This window comes from Lynx rufus, unplaced genomic scaffold (assembly GCF_022079265.1).
Source record: "Lynx rufus isolate CCGP_SWC_20201006 ecotype Redwood Valley unplaced genomic scaffold, mLynRuf1.p SCAF_1, whole genome shotgun sequence".
Classification (NCBI taxonomy): Eukaryota; Metazoa; Chordata; class Mammalia; order Carnivora; family Felidae; genus Lynx; species Lynx rufus.
In genome coordinates, this window is record NW_025814823.1 from 226,244,123 (window position 1) to 226,268,895 (window position 24,773).

Genomic DNA, 24,773 nt, shown 5'->3' on the forward strand with positions numbered 1-24,773 from the left:
TCTCACTGGATTACTTGTTTTATGGGTGTTGAGTTTGAGAAGTTCTCTGTAGATCTCAGATACTAACCTTGTATCCGATATATAATTAGCAAATATCTTCTCCCATTCTGTTGGTTGCCTTTTAGTTCTGTTGATTGCTGGTTTGGTTTTCATGCTTTTGGCATCACTAAGCTGCACGTCTCATAACTTAATTATCTTTAAGTGGACGTGTAGACCTCTTAACTGCTCTTTTAGACATGCGGCAGGACTCCAAGAAGGCAGAGAAAGTAAAGATTCAGTGAAATCCAGAAGTCTAAGGCCCTGAAATGTGTGTTTATGTCAAATGGTCTCGTAGCCCCATAATGTGCCGGATGGTGAAATCTGACCCTTCGGCCTGCTTGCAGCCTTGCTCACTGTGGAGCAGAAACAGAGGCAGCCTGTCTGGCCACTGATCTACCCAAGGAACCAGCGCTCACCCCGGGATCTCACCTGGTTGCCCTGGCCAGACGTGGGGCATGAATGGTACCAGTCCCCCGGATGTCCCTTTCTCTTACCTCTGAATCTCACCTCTGCTCGTGTCCAGAGCGGCTTCCCACTCCACAGGGACTGCGAAGTCCCCTGAAGGCAGGTGATGCTGGGCGCCTGTGGCCTCGAGATGAGAAGGAAGATGAGCTAGACTCCATGGGTGGTGGTGTTTTCATTTCCAGCCCACAGGGAAATTGGTAGAAGGGCCTTCTGCCCTGCTCACCACTCAGGACTCACTCTGTGACTTCCCGCATCGCAGAAGGCTGCCTCTTCCCCAGCTGTAAATGAAGCAAGTGGCCAAAGGAAGGCAGAGTGCCTCAACTTAGGCACTGCAGCAGCACCAAAGCCAGAACACAGGTCTCTACACATAGGCCTTTACACGTCAGCGGCTTCCTTTGTTTTAATGTGTTATTAGAAGCGGTACAGACGCAGACGAAGCTGTATTAACACATACAGGCAGACCCAGATACCCTTCGCCTGGTTTCCCCAATAGTAACATTTTGCAGAACCACAGAACGGGATCACAATGGTCCGTTATAATTAGGATTTTGCTTCCACGTTTTATACAAGGACTAGAGCCCCCAGTTTTGAGGTTCTTGCTTCAAGCATTTCTTGTCCGCTATTTTGAACGAGCCCTCTGCTTCCCTTCTCTCCCTGCACGTCCTCATCAGCATAGACTGGCTCAGCATCATCTCTCATTTCTACTCGAGCCATCAGCATACGGGCGAAAGCCTCTCCAGGAGAGCGGCACTGTCCTCCCTTCACATGGCCCAAGAAATCCAGCGTCATGCCTGTCCAGAGCAGGTAGAGATGTGACCGGGATGGCCAGGGAAGACTGCAGGTGAGGGAGTGCTGGGTCTTAAGCTGGCCTTGCAGGATGGCGGAAGGCCCTGGAAGTAGCCCAAGCGCAGGCGTGGGGGAGGAGATGGTGTGGGGCGGCTGTTAGGGCAAAGGTCAGGAGCCATGCTCCAACTCCCTTATCCTAGCTCCAGACAGCATCTTCATTGGCCTCTGTGTTCTACCACCTCAGGTGCAGAATGGGGATTTCTAAATAACCCTTCCCCCTATATATGCTGTCGACAGACCAGACATCTGGAGGGATCCTTATAAAGTACCCAAAGGCATCCCTCTCCTAAAAGCTCTCCTATAACTTTGTCTCACCAACATACGAATCTCTACTCCAGGGCTGTGTTCTCCGTCCTGCCTGCCTCTCGCCTTGTCTCACGCCACCCTCTTCCCTACTCAGCACAGACCTTGGTCATGATTTCATTTTGTCCCCATTCTATGGGCTCCCCCACTAAAGAGTAGTCTGCCCGGCAGGGAGAAAGGGGCCTGATGTTTTCCTGGTGAAGCTTTGTGTTTGTGCTCAAGAGGAGGAAAGCTGTAATTTGTAATTCCCAGGTACCTGGAGCTTAGGCAGGGATGTGCTGGCAAATGTTTAGCCACCGGCTCTCCCTGAGGAAAACAGTCCCGCTTTGTAGTGTTGGCCGGTTTTCATGGCGTCCATCATTCCCACCATGGCTCGTTTCAGGCTCCAAGGTGACATCACAATGTGGAGCTGGATGGGATGTGTGGTTGGCTCCGAAAGCTTGGTCCTGCACACTGCAGAAAGGACACATCAGTCAACAATTTTTCAATAAGAAAGTTGCATCTTCTTCACAAGAAAACCTCTAAAGCAAGTAAAAAGATACTTAGAAAGCTTTAAGCACTTTGTGTGGGGCAAAGTTTCTGTGGGAAAATTAAAGAGGTTTTCAAGGTGTATCATTTGTTCCTATCTTTAGTTTTCCCAGAGACTTCGTTTCCCTTTCAAGTAAGAACAGGATTACAGTTGATTAGTGGCTTGAGACCTAAACAGGGTCGACTCCCCCTAGGCATCCAGACATTGCTGGTGGGAACTAGTTGCCGAATTAGAATTCTCATCAATCCCTCAACACATGCCAGAAAGGAAAATGAGGGATTCTGGTAACTCTGATCTCTTGGGGGAACTGTTCTCTGTAAGTTTACTTAGCGACTTGACATTGAGCAAATGTAACAGGCCTCCTGATTAGAAATAAGGTAACCCCAATGATCGACACCAACCACAACATAATTTAGTTGACTTTAATTTACTAAATATTTACTAAATTCTTATTTGGGTTAAAAAAAACACACACACACACACACAATCTCAGTGGGGTTTGCAAAGGAAATAGAAAAATTGTCTTAATTGCTTGGAGACAAGTTGGGGGGTAAAAGGTATAAATAGATGAAACAAGTTGACTCTAACCGGACCACCTGCTAATGTGTCGAAGGGGCCCAGAAAGTGAGAGTGTGAGGGTGGGAGTTTTCAAAGACAGCAGAGCCGAAAAATGCAGATTTGTGATACGTGAGCACAAGCCAGTAGAACACATGACCGAGGAAAATCCAGGAGACAGAAATGAGCAGAATGGGGATTTCTAAGTAATGCCTCCTTTTACTCTCATTGTGTCTTTCCCTGGACCATCTTTCTCTGATGTGATCCATGACATTAGCGTACCATTTGCTCAGAACATTCTGTTTCAGGCTTCGCGTACCATCCTCCCTCCCATCGTGGCCTCCCAGTAGCCATGGTGGAGGTGCTGGCAAACCCGTGTTTACCCTAAGGATCCTGAGATCCAGAAAGCAGGTTCTTTAACTTGCTCTAACAGCTTTGCTATGCAACAAATCGTTCCAGCATTCAGTGGCTGAAACAACAATTTATTCAGGTCGCGATTCTATAGGTCATCAGTTGGAGCTGGGCTTATTCATGACTTAGTTCGGTTGCATCCGGGTCAACTCTGTGGATGCTGCCTCAGCTTTCTCATGTGTCTGGGGCCTCAGTGAGAGGGCTGAGCTCTGTTCCATGTGATCTCTCTCTCGGTCGCGGTCAGCTGGCCTTGGCTGATTCTCGGCATTTGGCAAGGTCTGGTGAAAGCGAGTAGGTATAGGCAGAGCCTCTTGGGGCTTACGCTCAAAACTGGCACACTGTCACGTCTGCGACATTCTACTGGCCAAAGCCAGACCCAATGCCAGACCAGAGCCAAGAGGTGGGGAACCAGACTCCATATCTTTTTTTTTTTTTCTTTTAATGTTTTACTTATTTTTGAGATAGAGACAGAGCATGAGCAGGGGAGGGGCAGAGAGAGAGGGAGACACAGAATCCGAAGCAGGTTCCAGGCTCCGAGCTGTCAGCACAGAGCCCGATGCGCGGCTCGAACTCGCGAACTGTGAGATCATGACCTGAGCCGAAGTTGGACTCCCAACAGACTGAGCCACCCAGGCGCCCCTCCGTATCATGATGGAAGTTGCTGCAAAGTCACTCGAGGTTGAAGAATTACAGCCACTTTTATAATCTAAGCACACTTGGTGGAAAAATGACAAAACTACAGGGGACAGAGCATTCATATCCAAGTTTGTCTGAAAGCTTGCTTCTCTCACAAAGCTACCCGAAAATCCAAATCCTTTCTTTTTTTCTTTATGTGGACACGCCCCTCATTTACCACTGTGCCATCACCAGCTTCCCCTGATGTAGACAGACACACGTGACCCCCTCAGTCCTTTTTCCAGGTATCCGTCCACACAGATTCTTCTCTCGCCTGAAATGACCTTCCGCCCTGCTCATAATCTCTTCGGCTGTGACAACCTGGCTTTGATTTTAATCTCTTGCAAAGGGGATCTGCCCTTTGACCATTTGTCCTTTTTCTTCTTTGACCTTTTATAATAGAATTCCCCTAAATCGTAGCTTGCGGTCAGCGCTAAGCTACAGAATCCATTCCCCAGCCTCCCTTGCAATTTAGCGTGTGTGGTAGTTTTAAAAAATGTTCAACTTCTTGGGGCGCCTGGGTGGCTCATTTAGATGAGTGTCCAACTCTTGGTTTCAGTTCAGGTCACTCACGATCTCCTGGTTTGTGGGATAAAGCCCCACGCTGGGCTCTGCACTGACCGTGCGGAGCCTGCTTGGGATTCCCTCTCTCCGTCTCTCGGCCCCTCCCTCACTCACACTTTTTCTGTCTCAAAATAAACATTAGAAAAATAAAAAAAAAAAAAAAACATTGCAACTTCCTGATAACCCCTCCCATAAAAAAGGTGAACTCTAATCCCCGTGAATATTGGCCAGCCATAGTCACTCCACTTCTGATAGAATGTGGTAGAACTGACACCGTATAGCTTGTGAGGCCAGGGCCACCTACACCTGAGGAGGACAAGGCAGACATGAAAGAAATCTCACCAACCTGAAGATTCTGTGCTAAACACGCCTGTGTAAGGAGGCCACAGAGAGACAGACAAGCCCCACAGGGACTGTCCCCCAACTGGTCGGTCTTCTCAACCTCAACACGCGGGTGCGTCTGCAGATTATTCCAGCCACTAGCTCTATGCAAAATACACTCCCTCCCTCTCCAGACCCATCAAAGCCTTGCTTATTAAGGCATCCAGGGTTCGGGCCTCAAGCCCAAGATTTTGTCACGTCAATCAAGTTCCAGGGTGAACGAGGCTCGTTGGGTGTAGTTTCTCAAGTGCAGCTGGTTAACACGGACTGGAAGAGCTGTGTGCTACAGAGGCAAGTTTTCTGTCCCCCATGGACAGTCGTGGGGCACCCATAACTGCCATGGAGACCGTCATTCCCACAGGGGAAACCGGGAGGCATAGAAGTCTGTGGCACTGATGGAAAAAAAAGAAGGATGACTCAGGGTATATCCAAGAACCCATGGAGAATGATTCCCAGTCAGTGGAGCTGAGCCCCAGTCATGGGATTGGCATCACGTGCCCAGAAACGTGTGAGGGAGAAATGTAAATAATTTGGGCCGGAGAACCCACCGTGCTGTCTTTAGACACATCCACACATTCTTTGACGATCCTCCCATGAAAAGGTGGGGTCTAATTCTCCTCTCCCGACAGAGTGTGACAGGAGGGCTCCCACATGACACCCAAAGCTAAGGTCAAACGGCGGGGGCAGCGGGGGGGGGGGCACTACAGCATCTGCTAGGCTCTTGGGACACGGGACACGTGCTTTTGGAGCCAAAGGGGCACATCTTCCCAACAGCAACCACCAGACATGCAAATGCTGGGCCTGCAGATGACTCCAGCCCCCGGCCTGCAAGGCCACTCAGCTGACGCAGGGGGGACAGATAAGTGCCGCCCCCCTCCCCCACCCCGCTGAGGAAGTTCTGGCCATGCCAGTAAGCCAAAAAGAGGAATAAACGTATGAGGAATGGGTGAGATTTAAAAGTGTCACTATTTACAGCTAACGTGATGAAGCACCTAGTTTATCAACCGATCGTGTTGGATTTTCTATTAGAGTTGATGAATGTAGCAAGGTCACTAGATAAAACATCGAAATTCCTTTAAAACCCAACTGCATTTCTATACGGCAGCAGCAACCATTTATAACTTTTCTTTTTTTCATAATACATTTTACAGTGTTATTAAACACATTTACTATCGAAGAGAAAATCTGAAGAGATGTTGTGTCCTCTGGTTACGAAGCCCACATCTCCTTTAGGCCATGCTCGGAGTTACGATGTAAATTGATCTTGCAAAAGCATTTGAAATGAGGCAAAGCAGAAAGCACTGTGACACAAACACCAGCTAATCATAAAAACAAAACCACGCTGGAGACAGAAGGAAATGGGCTTATAACCCAATTTTTGTCTGATACACGTGAGGGAGCTAGAGACTCAGAACTTCTGGTTTCACAGTCCTTCCTCTGAAATGAGGTTGAGCTGAAAACACAGCAGGAGGAAATCTTCCTTCTAAAATAAAACACATCCCTTCACGACAAAGAGAAAGTCCCATTTACAGGCGAGCAGAAAGCTCCCGCTTCAAGTGTTTATTTTGCATTTTAAACCATCTGGCCTTCCGTTGCTCGGTAGAATCATGAATTTTTTAAAAGTAAAGTTGTGCTGCTGTTCAACCAGACCGTGCCACCTAGAACCATCCGTGTGAGAAGCACATCGGTTGCAAATTGGTTGAAGGCAAGACTGGGTCCCCATGTGATGTCACATGGCCACTCAGCCCACTTCTCCTTCCCCTGATTCTGCACCTGTGACTCTTTGTCGCTCAGGCCTCAGCTTAAATGTCACCTCTCCAGAAAGGCTTTTCCTCACCACCAAATATAGAAGAGCCTTTACTGTATCACCGTGCCATAAGGAGCACTTGCCACGAAATAGCATTTTCTAACTTAATTGTTTATGGTAAGTCTTCTGCAATTAGAAGGTCATCTCTAGAAGAGCAGAAATCTCCTTGTATTTGTTATCGTCACTCTTAACCAGGACCAGGTCTGAACACGCTAGATGCTCAGGAATTGGTTCTTAAGCGAAAGAGGAAATGGTAACTTTCAATGTGGGGGCCTCCCTGGCTGAGACTCCCCTCCCCCCGGAGAACAGAGGTCAAGTGCTAGTGCTTTGGAAAGTGCAGCCGGGGCAGCGAGGGTAAGGGAGCGAGGCAGAGACGGATGGGAAGCCATGCAAAGCACTGCCCTGCCGTGCTCGCACCTGCTTCCCCGAGGGCCACCAGGAGACCCGACAGTTGCTCAGCAAGACCGGGGCCACATGGATGTCTCTGCACAGGTTGTATAGGAAACTCCTGCCTCGGAGCAGCCGTCCTGGAGAAGGAAGAAAAGACATTTCCTGAGTTGGTCCTGTCTCCTGTTTCCCATTGGCTGAATTGCACTAGGTGGGGAGCCAGTCCCCTCCCATTTCCTTGTCAGCTGGTGCCTTTCAAAGCCACATGGAAGCCACAGCCCACACTGTGGCAGGCTGGAAGGTGTCCACATCCTAATCCCCGGGACCTGTGAGGGTTACCTTCTACGGCAGAAGACACTTTGCAAATGTGATCACACTGAGGGTTTTGAGATTATCCTCGTGGGGCCAGTGCAATCATGTGTCCTTGTAAGAGGGAGGCAGGAGATCAGGCTCAGTAGTGGGAGACGTGGTGACAGCAGCCACAGGCTGTAGCAATGCAGAGAAGGGGTCACAGTGGAGCCACGCAGGCAACTTACAGGCATGCAAAGGATTCTTGCTTGGAACCCTCGGGAGGAGCCAGCCCTGGTGACACCGTGGTCTTGGCCCTGTGGGTCTCATTTCAGATTTCTGACCTCCAGAACTGTGAGAAAATAAACTACTGCTTTAAACTACTGAGTCGGTGGTAACTTGTTACAGCAGCAATAGGAAACCGATACCCACGGCCTCCAGGGGAGTGTTGCCTCTAAATCGATGGCAAGAGCATCCGGAGAGCCCCGGATAAGCACGGCCAGAGAACTGGAGGTACGTAAGATGTACAGCCTACGAGGACCCACGTGACTGCTTATATCAAGGAGCTTAGGACAGAGAAAATGTGTACTTGTTGATTGTATTAACATTGTCCTTTATTATAATTCATTTTTTTCTTTTAATTTTAGAGAGGGGAGGAGAGAGTGCAAGTGGGAGAGAGGGGTAGAGGGAGAGAGAGAGAGAGAGAGAAAATCTTAAGACAGGCTCTGTGCTCAGAGCAGAGCCCGGTGCGGGGCTCGATCCTATGACCCTGGGATCATGATCTGAGCTAAAATCAAGAGTCAGACGCTCAACGGACTGAGCCACCCAGGCACCCCAGTTATACTTCATTTTCACTTGTGAATAACTGCCCAGCTCTGAAAAACGTCCCTGGGCCTCTCCGGTGATGTTTACATATGTCACATAACCTATACTCTGGCCAGACCATCAGAGACACGCCTTCAAATCTGGTAAAAACCCATCCTTACAGAAACGATTTTCTTCTAGGTAGATTTGATAAAGACTGTATAGAGAGCATAGTATGTATTAGGTAACCCCAGCTGCTTTGGCGAACACCTACATTTCAAGTGCCCACTGCTATTAAGGACCATTTCTTGCTTGCATAGCTGACCAAGGAGGATGTAATGGTAGGAGGGTATTGGCTCTGCTCCTATAGCTATTCAGGGGCCCAGCTGACAGGGGTTCTGCCTTCTTCAACATTTATCTTCTGAGGTTACCCTAGCCACAAACAAAGTCGGCAAAAAGAGAGCAACTGACTGGATAAGAACATATGCCTTTTAACCTCCTCAGTCTAGAAGTGACATCACCTGGCATTACTTCTATGCAAGGGATGCTGGGAAATGTAGCTCCAGGCTGGGCAGCTACCTTTTCAGTTACACTCTGCATCACGTAAGGGGAGAATGTGTACGTGCTGATTGTATTAACAAGCTTCGGTGGACAACCGGCTGTCACTTGCCACGGTCTGTCCCTCTGGCCAAGAGATATCTGTGAGGACTCTTTCCCTCAAATGTGAAAAACTCTTCTCCCAGCCAGAAAGGAACATCCAAGGGAATTAACTCAAAATGCCATTAGTTACTGCATCCCTAAGGGCAAAACAGATGGGTAGCCAGCAAGAGACTGCTCAATCTGTACGATTAAAAGAAGTCAAAGATGGGGCACCTGGGTGGCTCAGCTGGTTAAGCGTCAGAATCTTGATTTCTGCTCGTGTCATGATCATGTGGTTGTGTGATTGAGCCCAGCACTGGGCTCCGTGCAGGGTTCTCTCTCTCCCTCTCTCGTTGCCCACCCCTGCTCAAACATGCACTCACACTCTTTCAAAATGAATAAACATTAAAAAAAAAAAAGTCAAGGATGGATGACCAGGAAGCTGAGGGGACACCACCCCAATAAAAAGTCTCAAGTCCTTGCCTGGTTTCCCGGCCTGAGCCAGTTTTTGGACCCAAGCCCATTGGTTGAAGGCAAGACTGTCTCCCCAGCCCCCTGCAATACCACACAAGTCTGATCTCCCGGTCCTTCCCCAAAGGGATCTACTTGGGTAACAATGCTGAGGAATACCCAAGCGTTTTGACGACTCTTTGACAGGGGATTGGTAGACATTAACACCTAGAGTCACTAATCATCCTCATAGGCCTCTGTTAGAGTCAGGAATATTGGGGCTAGGTAATAAGTGGATCCCAGGCCCAGATCCATGTTACAATGGCTACAGCGGATCCGTGGCCCCATCTGGAGGTCATTTCCCCAGACCCCAAACATATAACGGAACTAGACATGCTTGGTCGTTGCACAACCTCGCCTCACATTGGTTCCTTGCCTTAGGGTAAGACTACCACCACAGTGCAGACGTCAAGGAGAATGCTCTGAAACGACTCCCCTCCGTGGAAAAGATGGTGAATCAAAAGTGCTATGGTATCCCAGGGGGAATGGCAGGAATTAGTGTCATCACCAAAGAACTAGAAGATTCAGGGTGAGGCCCCCATCCTGTTGCCTTTTAATGCACAAATGCGGAACCTACAAAAACCAAACAAATCCAGTGGACTATGGCCAAGTCGCCCAAGTAGTAGGCCCAACGGCAGCTACTGTGCCAAGTGTGGTGTTGTTCCCAGGTCAGAACAGCTTCATCTCATTGCATGTTATATATGATTTCACATTCATTTTTCCTTAGATTCCTGGTTTTTTCCATTAATTTCAAATAAACTTAAGTCAGAATGTAAAACTTTGAAGATACCCAAGATATATAGGATGAGATTGATTTCTTCAAAGAGAGCTACGTAATTAAAGCTTAGTAAACATTACCTATGATAATAAATTATTCATAGAGTGCTTATTTGGCAATTTCAGTAGTTCAGGACATGGCCGAAGAAGCAAAACTTGGCTTCATGTGAGTAACAATTGCTAAGTCCACGTGAGCTTTGCTGACTCTGATTTTGCTTCTGCCTGGAGCGAGCCTGAACAGCTTATCCTCCCTTTCGCCACACGTGACAGGTGCCTCCCTCTCTCCCGATGCTGCACCCTGTGTTCTCAGCAGCTCACGATCTGTCACCTGCAAACTGCCCATAATCACCTCCTCTCTTTTATGTTCCGCCTTTTAACTTTTAAAATATTTTTAATGTTTATTTATTTTAGAGAGAGAGAGAGAGAGAGACAGAGTGTGAGTGGGGGGAGGGACTGAGAGACAGACTCTGAAGCAGGCTCCAGGCTCTGAGCTGTCGGCACAGAGCCCGACGCGGGGCTCGAACTCATGAACGGCGAGATCAGGACCTGAGCCGAAGTCGGCTGCTCAACCGACTGAGCCACCCAGGTGCTCCAATGTTCCACCTTTTAGCTCTAACTCAGACTTGGCATGTTCCCTGCAGCCCTCTTGGGTGAGGACTCTCGTTCCCAGCCCTGTACCGCCGGGCCTACTACGCCGTAACTGTCCCCTTGGTACTTCCAGACCATTTCTCTCATTTCCGCGATGTAATCCTCAGGATCTTTAGAGCAATGCTATTAGACCATCCCATCTACACTCCCTCCTCATCCAAGTATTTGGCTCACTGACTTTCTCTGCAGCATGATTCTGCAGACTTCTTTCACATGAACAATCCACCCGGTGCCCTGACTTCTTGATCCTTCGGCCTCATGACCTCCTCCCCCTCTAAATTCTAGCTTCCACTGACTCCTTTCCACTGCTTTTTAGCATACTCCCTGCTAGGTACACTTTTTAACCATGTTACCTCATCAGGACCTCCCAGCCATGAAGCCACCATTTTCTTCAACGCTTTCACTTCCCTCCTGCCCCGGATTAGAATCTCTGGTCCATCACTATAATCATTCAATTGTGTTCACCCTCAACTCCTTTCTTATCCCTTCCTCTTCTCCACTTAGCCTAAAAAAAAAAAACCCATCCACGGTAAACCCGATTCTCTAAGTCTGTATGTGAGCGGCTGAATGTTGCTGGAGAAACACCCAAGCACACTCTCACCTTGAGCTTATGACCATGATTCTCAGAGGCCGCCCATCACATCCACCCTCCCCCCCTTCCCTAGTGAAGGGACTCCCATGGTTTCCTGGGTCCCAAGGCCACTATCTCAAAATCCCTCTCTTTTTAAACTTCATGTCACTATGCCTCCCATCCCCCAACTTCTTACTTAATTATGAAAACCGAAGAAGCAGAAAACACTGTACCTTCTACTACATCTTCCAATTTATCCCATGGATTCCTGGGGCTTTTGTGTCATTTAGATGTTGACTTTCTCTTCCCTGAGCTCACAGTTTTTATATCCAGTTTCCTGTTTGTCTGCACTTGGACCCATATTAGGCATACGAAGTATAGTATGTCCAAGAAAGAATTCCTCTCCCAAGAGAGAATTTCCTCTCCCCCATCTTCCCTATGTCTACAGGTGTTAGATGTCATTTGTAATTCCTCTCTGTCCCTAACACCTTACTTTGGATGCATCAGCAATTCCTGTTGGCTGTGTGTCCCAGATGAGTTCCACATCCAATCATTTCTCACCATATCCACCGCTACCAATCTCTCTGGCTAGTCCGGGAATCGCTAACTGATCTTGCTTCCTGCTTGTCTCCTCATCAATGACCAGGACAATCTTTTCAAGCTGAAAATTGAGGGGCTCTTGGGTGGCTCAGTCGGTCAAGTGCCCCACTCTTGATTTTAGCTCAGGTCATGATCTCCCACAGTTCCTGAGATCGGGCCCCACCTTGGGCTTAGTGCTGAGTGTGGAGCCTCCTTGGGATTCTCTCTCTCTCTCTCTCTCTCTCTCTCTCTCTCACTTGCTCTCTGTCTGTCCCTCACCTGCTTGCATGTGGTCATATACTTTCTCAAAATAAATAAACTTTATTTTTTTTAATTTTTTAAATATTTTTACTTATTTTTGAGATACAGAGAGAGACAGAGCACGAGTGGGGGAAGAACAGAGAGAGAGGGAGACACAGAATCTGAAGCAGGCTCCAGGCTCTGAGCTGTCAGCACAGGGCCCAACGTGGGGCTCGAACCCATGAACCGTGAGATCATGACCTGAGCCGAAGTCAGACGCCTAATCGACTGAGCCACCCAGGGTGCCCCTCAAAATAAATAAACTTTAAAAAGAAAGATGAGGGGTGGCTGGGTGGCTTAGTCGGTTAAGCATCTGACTTCGGCTCAGGTCATGATTTCACAGTTTGTGGGTTCAAGGCCCATGTCGGGCCCTGTGCTGACAGCTCGGAGCCTGGAGCCTGCTCCAGATTCTGTATCTCCCTCTCTCTCTGCCCCCTCCCCTGCTCACGCTCTCTCTCTCTCTCTCAAAAATAAACATAAAACACTGTTAAAAAGAGATGCAAATTGAACGAAGTCATGTTTTGCACAACACCCTTCGTTAATTTTCTACCGTCTTTTAGAACAAAATCTAAACCGTGCGTGGTCTGCTGTGCCCTTCGTGAGGCCCCACTGCCCTCCTCTCCTCACTCACTGATCTTCCCTCCCTCTGCCACCCCTCATCCCCGGTCACACTGCTCTTCTCATTTTAGCTTCTTGTTCCTGGAGCACAAACTCGTTCTCACTTCACGATCCTCACTCGCTCTTGCCTCTAGAACTCCATGTGACTGGCTATCTTCCCTCATGTAAGTCTGCTCAAAAGTCACTTCTCTCACCCGCCCCCACCCCGTCTCTTCCAAAGCACTTCCCCTTTTCACTCTGTCCTGTTTTTCTGCACAGCACTTCACCTGTGTTACGTCATGTTCGTGGTCCCCGTGCTCTTGTGCTGTCGCCTCTCACACGGACTCGGGGCTTAGCCATGTGACTTGCCTTGGCCCCTGGGACGTTAGAAAATGTGACCCAACCAGAAGCTTGCGACGTGCTGGCACCTTGGGGGATGCCCTCACGGACCGCCAGCTGCCAGGTGAGGAAGCCTGAAGCCAGCCTGCTGGAGGGGCCACACGGGGGATGACTCAGACACATCTGCTGACAGCCCCAGCCTCCTGCCATCCAGCACCTGCTAACTGGGCTGGATGCACACGTGAACCCCGCATCACCAGGTGGATCTGAGCCACGCCCTTCCAGCTGATCTCTCCCCAACGCCAGTGCACGGAACCGTGAGCAAATAAAAGTTGTTTCAGGCCGCCGGGTCTGGGGACGGTTTGTTATACAGCAGTATACGAAACTAGCATATATGATACATCACAGCCTAGGATTTATGTCCATATGCATATTTGCTCACGGTCTGCCAAGTCTTCTAACATTTACGCTCTAGGAGGAGAGGAACATTACGTTGAGTACACTGTGGTCTGCCGTCTGGCTCACAGAGGCACAGAGGAGGCATTTGTTGCTGAATGAATGAACAGTCTTTTGTGGAACAGCCTCACCTTGTCCCATGGCTTCCACTAAGATCTCTAAATTTGGCCCATTAGAGAGCTCTGTCTAACGGGGGGCACCTGGCTGGCTCAGTCCGTACAGCACGTGACTCTTAATCTCAGGATTGTAAATTCAAGCCCCACATTGGGTATAGAGATTACCTAAAAATAAAATCTATTTTAAAAAAAAAGGAAGGGAAGATCTGTCTCCTATATTCTAATTGACCACTAGACATGACCAGTTGAAATTTAACACCTTCTAAATTGATGGGTGTTTTTTTTTCTAAGTTTGTTCTCAACTTTTCTCCTCTACGTCATATTTTAGCAGTGGCGCAATGAGGTGTGACAACACTTAATTTTATGTGTCAACTTGGCTAGGTGATGGTGCCCATTTTTTTTTCCTTTTGGTCAAACACCAGATGTCACTGTGAAGTTATTTTTTAGAGGTGATTAACATTTATTTTGTTTTTTAACGTTTATTTATTTATTTTAAGAGAGAGCAAGCAGGGGAGGGGCAGAGAGAGAGGGAGAGAATCCCAAGCAGGCTCTGTGCTGCCAGCGCAGAGCCTGATGTGGGGCTCGAACTCACCAACTGGAGATCGGGACCTGAGATGAAATCCAGAGTTGGATGCCTAACCAACTGAGTCACCCAGGTGCCCCTAGATGTGATTAACATTTAACTCGGTAGACTGAGAAAAGCATAATACCCTCCATAGTATGGGTGGGCCTCATCCAATCAGTTGAAGGCTTTAACAGAAAAGACTGAAATCCTTTGAGTAGGAAGGAATTCTGTCTCCAGATTGCCTTCAGACTCAAGACTACAACATTAACTCCTGCCTGAATCTCCAGTCTCCAAGTCTACCCAGCAGGTTTCAGACTTGCCTGTGCACACAACTGCAGGTGCTAATTCCTTAAATCCCTCCTCCCCAGCTCTACAACACACACACACACACACACACACACACACACACCCCATTGGTTCTGTTTCTCTGGAGAACCCCAACACAGGGTTATCTTTGACAATCCCCTCTCCCTCTTTTTCCAACATCCATTCAGTCACCAAAGCCCTACTGGTGCCGTATACAACATGCCTCCTGCCGCTACCCTTTCTCTGCCTCCCTGTCCCCTGTCTTGCTTTCGACTGTCAGCATCTCTCACCTGGATTATTTTAAAGTCTCCTAACCAGTCTCTCTGCTTTATCTCCTGCCAATCCACAAGCTACTCCACCACCAGGGTCACCTAAGAATCTGATCGTGACACTTACACCACCAAAGTCTCCCAGGTCTAACGAATACAGCTCAAACTCCTCAATGTAATATGAAAGCTCTTTATCAACAAGTTCAAGTTCTATTCCCAGCTCTGTACCTCTGACTCCTCTCTAAAAACCCCAAATTCTAGCTATATTTAGCACCTGTGGATCCCCAAACATGTCATTTCATACCTTCATGCTTTTACATATTTTATTCAATTTACTTGGAATGCCTACCAACTTGTTTTGAAAACATTCCAACCTACTCCTCAAGCCTTAACTCAGATGTACTCTTCGTTCGTAAGCTGTCCCTGGATGCTTGGTCATAGCGTTTAGACAATGATAAAGATCTTTTCGCTAGTCTTATTGTCTTGAAATTGATGTATGTGTCTGTGTTTCTCAAAGACAAGAGGCTCCTTGATGGCAGGGACTGTGTATAATAATAGATACTAATAGATTTTAATAGTAACAACAGTAATTAGATCCCTAAAGGAAAAATAAGGTAAAAACAGAAAGGGGGGCAAACCATAAGAGAATACAGAGGACAACTGAGGGTTTCCGGGGGCTTGGGGTAGGGGAATGGGCCAAATGGGTGATGGGTATTAAGGAGGGCACTTGTTGGGATGAGTGCTGGGTGTTATATGTAGGTGATGAACCACTAAATTCTTCTTCTGAAATCAATACTACACTATATGTTAACTACCTTGGACTAAATTAAAAGTAGATAGATAGATAGATAGATAGATAGATAGATAGATAGATAAAATTAGATCCCTAGTCCTAGTCTTCTGTTTAGCTCATAACAGCCATTCAAAAACTGTCCACTGAGCCAATTTTTGTGCGTTAGATTTTAAGCCCTTTGAAGGCAGAAACCATATTGATGTTCATCTTTGTATCACTCATGGTGCCTCTCATAGGATCTCGTACAAAGTATAAGGATCGGGTACATAGAACAATGTACACAGTACACAGATTAAGTACCTAGTACATAGGCTCTTGCTCAATAGAAGAGTGAATTAAAGAAAAGCTTCAGTTCTCTGGAGAAGACAGAAACATCTCATTTCCTGTAGCTACAATGTGTCTGCCATCATTGGATTCCCTTGCTCGGGGTTGTCACAATGATATTAAGTCAAGCAAGAGTTTATGCAAAGAAGAAACCACTGAAGGTCACAGTCTTGAGGAAGAAGAAAGAGAAGGGGACTGTCTGTTTAAAAAAAAAATGAGGGGCGCCTGGGTGGCGCAGTCGGTTGGGAGTCCGACTTCAGCCAGGTCACGATCTCGCGGTCCGTGAGTTTGAGCCCTGCGTCGGGCTCTGGGCTGATGGCTCAGAGCCTGGAGCCTGCTTCCGATTCTGTGTCTCCCTCTCTCTCTGCCCCTCCCCCGTTCATGCTCTCTCTCTGTCCCAAAAATAAATAAACGTTGAAAAAAAAAAAATGAAAACTATGAGAACTTTATTTCCTATTTTCTCACAGTCTTCTAGAAAACATTCTTTTTTCTTTTGACAGATTTCAAACCCACAGGAAAGTTGAAAGAACAGTACAATGAACAGCCGGATACCCCTCACACAGATTCACCAACATCTCACCACACCCATTTCCCCCATCTCTCTGTTTCTCTATCTATACTTCCCTAGTGCTGAAACGCCGTCACGGCATTTCACCCCCAAATACTGCGTGTTGTACTACTCAGAAGGAGGACTTTCTCTTACGTCACCAGAACACCATTATCACACCTAAGAAAAGCAACATTAATTCAATAAAACACCATTATCACACCTAAGAAAAGCAACATTAATTCAATAAAATCATCTAGCATAGAATCTGGACTCAAATCTTCCTTATTTTCCTCCAAATGTCTTCGATGGCATTTTTTTGGACCCAGAATCCAATCAAGTCTCGCACATTGATTTGGCTGTTAACATCTCTTCTCCTCAAACTGTTCCTCTGTCGATATCAAACACCTGAAGATCCAGGTCAATTGACCTGTAGAACGTAGGACGTTGCTCTGTTAGGATTTGGTTCAGGTCAAATGCTTCCAGCAAGGTTTGTTGTGTCCCTCCTGTAACATCAGGTCAGGGGACTCACAAGGTCACATTGTCCCACTTCTGGAGATGCTCAGTGTGATGAGGTGCAGATAAGGTGGAGGTATCTCCAATGCAAAGACACACTGTGTAATTAGTAAGTAACCTGCGAGATCATGTAAACATGTCTTCCTCGGGGCGCCTGGGTGGCTCAGTGGGTTGGGTGTCCGACTCTTGCTCAGGTCATGATCTCACAGCTCGTGAGTTCGGGCCCCATGTCAGGCTCTGTGCTGACAGCTCAGAGCTTGGAGCCTGGTTCAGATTCTGTCTTCATCTCTGTGCCCCTCCCCTGCTTGAGCTCCGTCTCTCTCCCAAACATAAAAAACTTAAAAAAATTTAAACACATCTTCCTTAGTCTTTTTCCCAGTGGGTCATTGATGATCATTGCCTGAATCACTGATTGCATTGAGAGTTAACAAAACGGTGCTTTTCTAAGTCTACAGTCTATACTTATTAACTTATAATCTTTTCTAAAGCAGAGCCTCCCTCCTACCCCTTTTGAGTATCATTATGGAGCCACAAGATTTTTTTTAACTCAATATCATCGTTTACCAAGATGCTTATTTTGATCCTCAAAGTTTCCCAGATTTGGTAAGTGGGTTCCCTTTCCAAGCTGGCTTCTGTGTCCCTGTGACATAGATTTTTAAATAATCTTTGAACATATCTTGCTTCCTGGCACACAAGATGTTCCTAACGTAGACCCAGTATCAGCCAATTCTCTAAGGAGCCGCTGTTCTTTTCTGGCAGGAAATAGAAAGCAACACCTGGTCTCTAAGTGAGCTCACTGCCATGGGGTGCCATTGATTCTAGGCTCTTTCTATGGGCATGGCTAGAACATCACATCATGATCTTACACTCATGGATAGCTCCAGTTCAATTCTTCCCCCAATTCCACATTCTTTGGCTTTCACTGAAAACCCTCATTAGTTCCAAGAATGAGGAACACAGCCTGAGAAGATCTGGATTTGGAAGAGGAGGGGGGCACACTGGCAGCAGGTGATGCAGCTTGAGCAGGCATGGAGGCCCTGACACTGGAGAACGAGGGATATGGGCATGAGAGCCTTTAAGAAGAAGGGCTCAAAGGATAAGAGACTCTTAAAAACAGAACAAACTGAGGGCTGATGGGGGGGTGGGAGGGAGGGGAGGGTGGGTGATGGGTATTGAGGAGGGCATGTGCTGGGATGAGCACTGGGTGTTGTATGGAAACCAATGTGACAATAAATTTCATATACTTAAAAAAAAAAAAAAGAAGAAGGGCTCTCAGCGATTGTCGAAAGCCTGGAGGTAGATGGGGAGTCCATATAATTTATCGACCAAATCAAGACACTTCTGAGAAAGAAAGCAAAGTGGCATTAATAACCATGCCAGAGGGGCTCCTGGGTGGCTCAGTTGGTTGAACATCCGACTCTTGATTTGGGCTCAGGTCATGATCTCAAGCCCCACATCAGGCTCTGCACTGACAGCACAGAGCCTGCTTGAGATTCTCTCCCTCTCTCCCTCTCTCCAATAAATAAAACTTGAAAAAAAAAAAAATAACCATGCCAGACAGCACGCAAAAACTAGCACTGTTTTGGGCTGGCTTAACACATGGTTACTCCAGGTGGAGAGAGTAAAGGAGAGACCAGAATAAAACTTACTCCGGCGTTTCCTGTCTTTGGGACTGTGGGTTACTGTACTTGAAGAGGCAGTTGTAAATGCTGCTTCTCGGGCTGGGGGTGGTGGGCATATCTGTGTGATGGCCCCTTGTCCTGCGGAACAGGCTTCATTTACAAGGTGTGTGGCCAGGGTCCTCTCTGGAACCCACTGGGGTGGACATTCTTGCAGAAGGAGACTCTCCGCTCCAACTCTGTCCACCTCCCTTCCTGATAGGGCAAGAGTGAGAGCAACTTCATCAACAGGAGAATAAACTGTCTACAGGTATGCTGGATGCTAGCTGTTGGCAGAGTTTCTGTAAGAAATCCTGCTGCCCGACACCAGGGGAAGTGGGGGGGCTGCAGAAAGCCAGCCCTAGAAGCAGAGGCCACCCCTGGGTTCACATGTATCTTCTCCCTAGAGAAAGGAGAATGGCCTTCAGTCCCAGCCAGACTCTTGTCCAGGTAGTCCGGACTCTGCCTCCGGTTTTGGGGGTAGTTCTGGCTTAGGGCAGGGGGAAAGTGCAGGAGAATGCAAATGGGGTACAGAGAAACCATCCGGTTTCAATGAATTGGCTGCAAACATACTCAACTCTGAACTGTGTTAAATCCTAAAACTCCTTTGATGGTTCAGAAGACGCTTGAGTCTTGTAAAGCTTCGGGGTCCCCATGAACACGCCTGGCTGTAAACACCCAGCTGTGCCCAGTCGTACACGGCCTGAGGGATACAGGCGACACGCCTTGCATGCGTGTTCTCAACAGGCCCTGGGCCACTATCACAGCCTAAAGGGTCACCAGGTTTTGTGCCTAATTTCTAGTGAGCTAAAATTAGTAACAGGTAACAAGCTGTTACATTTTGAAGGGATGTCCGTGGGCTGTGACTCTCACAGCTATTCTCATTACTTTCCACGGATCTAATTCTGGCTTAGAGACTACCCCTGGAGGCTGGAGGCCTGATTTACAGACCTGGGTTTGAAGATGAACACACCGCAGTTTTGCTTTGATAATGGAGGTCAAGCTGGAGTGTCTGGGACCCCAGGGGACTGGTGTTTTGAGTCTACGACGTTCTTGGTAAAAACAAACAACAACAGAAAGAGATCCATCCACAAACTTCGGGAACTCTCCATTGCTCGCGGGACTAGGGACTTAGCTTGTAGAATGGTACTCAAAACTCTCCTCATTCTGATCTGCGTACCCAAAAGCCTCAATATATTTTCTATCCCATACGCAGTCCATCCGCTGTGGCCGGTGCCTCTGAACTCATGGAGATGAGTTTCCACCCCCTCTGCCTGGGTCCACCCCTTGGCCAGGAGCCTGCTGCCCTCGGAGCTACAGACCTCAGTATCCAGCACCCTCCTGGACACGGCCGAACGTGTTCCCACCTTAGTGACAAGGAAGAAGTTTCCAGCGGTTTTGCCAGGCTCTGTTTCATCCACTGTCCAGAGACACCTTTCTAAAACACAAACCAAGCCCTTCAACTGTCCTGCTGAAAGCCCCCCAATGACCCCAAAGCTCAAACTCCTTATCACTACATGGGAGGAGGCCCTTTTGAGCAACCACCGGCCCATCCCCCTTGGTCCTCTAGCTCAGGACTGCTCAGGGTTTCCTCCCGGGGCCAGGCTGGCCTCCCTTCTGCCTCCTGGATTAGTGTATCACCTGGCTACCTTCTGCAGGTTCCCTTGCCCATGACCTAAGCGCCGGGATGGACATAAGCAGCCTTGTTTCTCTCACTAGAAGCCCACAACCAGCCTTTAATGAACGTTTCATGATTACTAAAAGAAGAAAGATGGGATGAATGATGTAGAATTGCAGTGAGATAGATCCAGGACCATAAAGGGGCAAAAAACCCACAGGAGGTTGTAGACCAGGGTGGTGGTTCGCAACCTTGGGAGCTCCCCAGGTGAAATCTGAACACCCCACCTCTGTACACACCCACGGAGGGCAGGGAGAGACTGGAGGAGGAGGCAGACCACTGCAGAGGGCTGGGTGGCGGGTTAAGCAGGCAGGGGCCTTACAGACCGGGCTTGTCTTGGGCAAGATCTCCACACCCACTGGCCAGAATCTTGAGTCTGTAAACAGGCCTTAACTGGGTTCAGTCACATATACTGTCCAGATAAGCAACAACACCTGACTCCCTCAAGACTGTACCCTTGAAATGGCTTGCGCTGTGGGGACGATGTATAAAACATACATCCCAAGGACAGGGGAGGGGGTGGGGAGCCTGCAGTTGCCCAGGTCCAGTCTGTGGGTCAACCGACAGTCACGGCCCCTCGATGGTGTCTCCGGCATAGGGCCAGGGCAGTGGCTCGTCTGCTGATTTGGGTGTGACTGCTAGCCCAGTGGGAAGGGCTTGGAAGCTAATGTCTTGGAGTGATTCTTGTTGCCCGTGCACGTGCACCTGCATAGACAGATTGTACCTTTTCGGGATATACTCTTACGGTAGTGTGACCTCAGTTCTCTTTAACCATTCCGAAGTCTTGAAAACCTCTTTTGTGTAGCACCAGGGAGCGATACCTAAACTGGGTGCCCCAGCTGGTATACAGACGGCCACCATCTTGATGTAAGGTTGTTTATCTCTGGTAAGCACATCCCTGACAGACACTTGTCAAGTGTAGACTATTCTAGTTTGGATATTCCAATTCTTATAAGCACAACAGTCAACCCCAAAGCAGAAATAACCAATTCCTTCTATCAGCTGTGCCTTGGAAACCGGGTACAGTTTTCCTTTCCATTTCCTACGTGTTTGCATTTTGGAATATGGTTCCTATTTATCTGGGCTTACTTCTCCTGGCTCAGTGACAAGGAAATTAGGGAAAATTAGGAATAAGGACTAGATATGGTGAGAATAGGAAGGTAAAATTGCTTCAATAATATTATCAACACAAAAGCATCTCTTTGCTGGACGAATAAACAATGCAACATGTATGCACGGCTCCTTGTATGTGACTGGTCACGGGCTCACTGTAGGATTCTACCAGAAAACATTTTAAGGAAAAAAAAAAAGCAATACTGGGGCACTGCTAGCTCATTCTTAGGCTTAGCTTGATGCTATGTTGATCCTGAAGTGAGAATTAATTATTCCTTATTTTTCTCTCCTATTACAAGCTTTCCAGCTACTTTTGGAAGACAAAAGTGAGCAGACTCTTTTAAGAGTTCCTATGTGTATTTTGGCTTTCTTTATTGGGGTTGTGTTATTTTCTAAAAGTGATTTTCTAATCTCTTAGATTCGGTGGCCTCAACTATTTTCTCTCTTTCTACGCCCCGCCCCACCATCCCTCCATACATTCCCAATTTACTCATTTTCCTCGGATACATATTTTCAAATTGTCTTGCTCATTGGTGTTCATCATTCTGTTCCCAATATACAGAGATGCAAAATTCATAAGAGAATCCTGAACAGTGAGGTTACCCAAATGAGTTTTAAACATGACAGGTTCTTGAAACTAGGGGACAAGGTTTGGTGTAATCATAAGTATTATTTTTATGCAATCTTAGTAATGAATAAATTGCTGAAAAATCACAAAGCCAATTAGACAAAGAAAAACACCGAGTAGCACCTATTTATGTGTCTATGTGTCTCCTCCTGTGACATTGTCAGCAATTATTAGAGGTCAGAGGTGAAAAAGGCAGATTAGGGCAATCAGGCCAGGTTTTTTCGCAAACAGTTTTGTGCAGCATTTTTGTGTAGCAATCTTAAGCGAGAGAAAAAAAAAGATTTCATATAGCCTGCGGTAGGCATAATAAGATATAAGAGATACTCTCTCTTATTTTATTTTTTTAATTTTGAGAGGGACAGAGAGAACGTGAGCAGGGGAGGGGCAGAGAGAGAGAGAGAGAGGGACAGAGGGAGAATCCGAAGCAGGCTTAGCACTGTCAGCAAGGAGCCCGACACGGAGCTGGAACTTATGAACCCAGGGATCGTGACCTGAGCCGAGATCAGACACTTAATCACTGACTGAGACACGCAAGCATCCCGGTATGTCTTAAATATAGTAAGTGTTGCAAACCGCATAGAGAAACCGAAGTTTAGCTTTGATGTGCCGTGTCCACATTCTTTACTACTTCCACAGATCCTCGCAGCAATAGTTAGAATTCAGGGGGAGAAGAAGGAATGTGAAGAACCACATTCATGTTTCTGGGAGCACCTCCCCACTGGTCTGGACAATGGGGATGACCTGGCTCCTCTTCTGCTCTGCCCTGCACGTTCTCCTCCAGCTGCAGAGTCTAGTGAAAACTAGAATATCGTACCCCAGGGGGCTGTGCCCCGTCCTAAACAAAGGCCAGATTACACAATAAAGCATCATTTCTCTTTCAGAAGCTTCTGCAGCAGAGGGCCAAGTGAGCGAACCAACACGTGGGAAAAGGTAGTCTTTCTTCCGCGGAAAAAACACCCGCATTGTTTCCACGGTGCTTTTTCATTGCCTCCCTGGCCACTGTCTATCCGGTTGTCAGCTTCTCTTCAAATGCAAGTCAGACGCGCCAGAGATCCTGCACCGCCTTCTGGAAAACCCCAACCTTTCTACCCCCAGCGGTTCATCAAGGCCTCAGTGCACCCTGCAGGTGCACACAAGGAAGTGTGCACCCCCATCTGTAACGGCACACCTTCTCATGCTGATCTCCCAACAGAAATTATTCCCCCCTCCGCCCACCACCTTGTTTCCCTCCTCCTCACAACTCAGGGCAGATGCCATTATTACAAAGAGCTCCTAAAACCTGACTCTGCCGCTCTTTCCCTAATTTGGGGTAGCTTGATTTAAATGAAGACTCTCAGCACCCAGCAATTATTTCCACCACAGCGGTTATCACATTGTAATTAGCCCCTCTTTGGCCCGTGAGCTTCCCGTGGCCACCGAGCTTAGCAAAGCGTTTGAGCACATAGTAGGGGTTCAAGAAACCCTTGCGTGAACTCTAGGAATATACCCTCTTGAGGTCTGTCATCTAAACGGCCAAGCACACACACGCGTAATGTACAGATCAATGAATTTTCACATACGTATCCATGGAGATAGAAACATAATGACGGCCCAGGTGAGCATTATCGAGCATTCCCCAGAGGCTCCCTTGAAACAACAGGCTTTGGGGCGCCTGGGTGGCGCAGTCGGTTAAGCGTCCGACTTCAGCCAGGTCACGATCTCGCGGTCCGTGAGTTCGAGCCCCGCGTCAGGCTCTGGGCTGATGGCTCGGAGCCTGGAGCCTGTTTCCGATTCTGTGTCTCCCTCTCTCTCTGCCCCTCCCCCGTTCATGCTCTGTCTCTCTCTGTCCCAAAAAAAAAAAAAAAAAAAAAGTTGAAAAAAAAAAAAAAAAAAGAAACAACAGGCTTTAATTGCTCTGGGAATGAGCCCCAAGCATCTTGTGATCTTGTGAAAGCGGGCTGGTGGCCAGTATGAACCCCAAGAAGATAGAAGCAGCCCTAATTCCCTGCCGGTAGAATGCCCCGGGAGAGGGAAGGGGAATTTTTACTCTAGAGAAAAGTGAGAACAGGAGGATTGAAGAATAGAACATTAAAAAAAAAAATGCAACCGGCGAAAAGCAAGCATAACAATGACATGGCTTGCCTCCCCCCCCCCCCCCCCAACTCAACCCTGCAATACCAGGGCCAGGCCCGGTGTGGATGTGGGCGGTCTCAGGGTTGCCTGTCACCCCCTCACAGCCGCCTTACCCAGGTTCTGATGGCTGTTGAGACACGGACACCAGAGTGACTCAGAAGTAACCGTAGTCAAGGCTTGCCAAACCTTAGGTGACACGCGCAAGGGGTCCCTTCTCCGCCTGGGTTCTGGCTTCTCACCTGCACCTCCCACAGACCAACGTGCATTTTTGAGGCCGCGGACTTTGCTTAAGTCGCTCCCCTCCCCCGTCGCTGCGGCCTGACGCTCCTTCATTGACCCAAATGGGTTTTTTTTTTTTTTTGCTTTTGTGTTTTGCTTTTTTTTTTTCTTTCTCAGTCCAGCATGTCTAGCATCACATTATTCCCAGAGGACTAAAAGAAAGACCTCCGCGCAGGCTGTCCAGGCGGTGCCCGCAAAGGCGCTGGACTGCCATCCGCTGCCCGCGGAAGGGGCGCCCCGTAACGCCCTCCAAGGCCGGCGGAGGGGCGAGCGGCGGCCCCGGCCCGCGGAAGTGAAGATGCCCCTTTGATTCCGCCGGGTCCCGGGCGAGGCCTTCGAGGGGGGCGCGCGAGCTCCCCGGGACGCCGCCCAGCGCCCCGCCCCCGCGCGAGCTTGGCC

At 48.0% G+C, this 24,773-nt stretch overlaps 1 long non-coding RNA gene across 2 annotated transcripts; it reads right to left on the bottom strand.

Annotated features, from left to right (window-relative positions):
* On the bottom strand, nucleotides 1-24,687 carry LOC124522456 (uncharacterized). Of its 2 annotated transcripts, XR_006964782.1 has the most exons (4): nucleotides 24,335-24,687; nucleotides 6,993-7,102; nucleotides 1,910-2,106; nucleotides 1-782 (listed from the first exon to the last, which is right to left on the bottom strand). It is a non-coding gene; the product is annotated as an uncharacterized LOC124522456 (long non-coding RNA). The 2 variants fall into 2 exon arrangements; XR_006964776.1 differs by lacking the exon at nucleotides 6,993-7,102 and having other exon boundaries at nucleotides 24,209-24,687.
* Between the last annotated feature and the right edge of the window lie 86 nt (nucleotides 24,688-24,773).